The sequence below is a fragment of the Penaeus vannamei genome, chromosome 29, assembly GCF_042767895.1.
Source record: "Penaeus vannamei isolate JL-2024 chromosome 29, ASM4276789v1, whole genome shotgun sequence".
In the NCBI taxonomy this organism is placed as follows: domain Eukaryota; kingdom Metazoa; phylum Arthropoda; class Malacostraca; order Decapoda; family Penaeidae; genus Penaeus; species Penaeus vannamei.
In genome coordinates, this window is record NC_091577.1 from 29,963,419 (window position 1) to 29,965,918 (window position 2,500).

A 2,500-nucleotide genomic window follows, 5' to 3' on the forward strand; every position below is an offset into this window, starting at 1 on the left:
AAGAAGAAGAAGAAGTGAAAACATCGAACGAGAGAAAGAAAATAGACAAAGAAAGAAAATTAAAAATTACGAAAACAAAACTTCACTTTGTTTACGATAACTCAAATAGCGAACTAGCCCTAACGAACTCGATTTATTAACGAAATAACACCAGTTAACAGCTAGATTAACATAGGAAAAAAATATCTCATAATTTGCTTATTATCTTCTACAACATTCATTCGCCGGTCTTAATTAACGGTTATGAGGCCTAAGTAGTCATAATTATTATTTACGGCGCCTCATTAAAGTAGATATAACCTTGGTCAAAATTGTAGATGGTAGATGACTTTGTGGTAATCTTAAGGACTGGCATATTAAGTACTGTTTTGGAATAGCACTGTGTTGAAGAAGACTTAAGGACGGGGAGAGTGAGAGAGAGAGAGAGAGAGAGAGAGAGAGAGAGAGAGAGAGAGAGAGAGAGAGAGAGAGAGAGTGGGGGGATGGAAAGAGGAGAGAGAGAGAGAGAGGAGAGAGAGAGAGGGGGGAAGGGAGGGAGAGAGAGAGTGAGGGGGGGGGAGAGGGAGAGAGAGTGAGGGGGGGGGAGAGGGAGAGAGAGTGAGGGGGGAGGAGAGAGGGAAAGAGGAGTGAGGGAGGAGAGAGAGAGGAGGAAGAGTGAGGGGGAGAGAGGGAGAGAGAGTGATGGGGGAGAGAGGGAGAGAGACTGAGGGGGGAGGGAGAGAGAGTGAGGGGGGAGGGAGAGAGGGAGGAGAGAGAGAGAGAGAGAGAGAATAAAGAGATAGAAGAGAGAATAAAGAGGAGAGAATAAAGTGATAGAAGAGAGGGAGAATACAGGAAGGAATTGGGGAGAGAAAGGGAGGGAGAAGAAGAAAGGAATAAAGGGCAAGGTTAAGAGGGAAAAGCTGAGAGTAGAAAGGGAGAGAGGAACCGAAAGAAGTTAGAAAAAGAGGGAGGGGAAAGAAAGAAGGAAGGGAGTGATGAAGTGAGAGAGAAATGAAGGAAGATGAATGAAAGAATGTGGGAAGATGAATGAAAGAATGAGGGAAGAGAGAAAGAAAGAGGGAGAGGAAGGAAAGGATAAATAGGAAGTGAAAAAAGGAGGATAAAAAGTATGGAATGCAGGAAAGAAGTGAAAGAGAAACAAAGTAGGAGAAAAAAATAAATAAACGAAGGAAGTAAGAAAGAAAGGGAGAGAGACAAAGGATGGAAGAAAGGAAACAAGAAAGATACAAAGGGAAGGAAAGAATGAAGAGAGATAAACACAAGAAGAAGCAAAGAACAAGGAAATGCCGTAATAAGTAGACAAAGAGGGAGACAGAGAGAGAGACAAAAAAAAAAAGAAAAAAGAAAAAAAAAGTAACTCATTCAAAACCAAGGAAGCGATGGATTGACCCCTTTCCCCTCCCTCCCTCCCTCCCCCTCCCTCCCTCCCCCCTTCCTCCCCCTCTTTTCAGACTCTGAGGGGGATGTGGGGAAGGGGAGGGGGAGGGGGAGGGGGAGAGAGGGGGGGGGAGGCTCGTTTTCTAACAGCTATTGTGACCCTGGGGAGAAAAAGTCTGCGTTTATTGTCGGAGCGTCCAGAAATTGGATCGCTTTCCCTCTCCCTCTCTCTCTCTCTCTCTCTCGACGTCCAGCTTCTCTCTCTCTCTCTCTTTCTCTTTCTCTCGATGGCCAGCTTCTCTCTCTCTCTATCTCTCTCTCGACGGCCAGCTTCTCTCTCTCTCTCTCTCTCTCGCTCTCTCGACGTCCAGCTTCTCTCTCTCTCTCTCTCTCTCGCTCTCTCGACGTCCAGCTTCTCTCTCTCTCTCTCTCTCTCTCGCTCTCTCGACGTCCAGCTTCTCTCTCTCTCTCTCGCTCTCTCGACGTCCAGCTTCTCTCTCTCTCTCTCTCTCGCTCGCTCTCGACGTCCAGCTTCTCTCTCTCTTTCTTTCTCTCGATGTCCAGCTTCTCTCTCTCTCTCTCTCTCTCTTTCTTTCTCTCGATGTCCAGCTTCTCTTTCTCTCTCTCTCTCTCTCTCTCTCTCTCTCTCTCTCTCTCTCTCTCTCTCTCTCTCTCTCTCTATTTCTCTCTCTCTCTCTCTCTCTCTCTCTCTCTCTCTCTCTCTCTCTCTCTCTCTCTCTCTCTCTCTCTCTTTCTCTCTCTCTCTTTCTCTCCTCCTCTCTCTCTCTCTCTTTCTCTCTCTTCCTCTCTCTCTCTCTCTCTCTCTCTCTCTCTCTCTCTCTTCTCTCTCTCTCTCTCTCTCTCTCTCTATTTCACGTTCTCCCTCTACCCCCCCCTCATGCCCTCTTTCTCTTTTTTCAATCTCCTCCCTCTCCCCCTTCTCTCTCACTCTAGCTTTTATCTCCTTCTCCCGTACTCTCTTTTTCTCTCGACCATCTTTCCTTCTTTCTCCTCTCTCTTTCTCCCTACCCGCTTTCTTTCTTTTTTCTCTTTCTTTTCCCCTTCCATCAGTCTCTCTCTCACACACATATACGCAATGTATATGTGTGTTTATGTACGT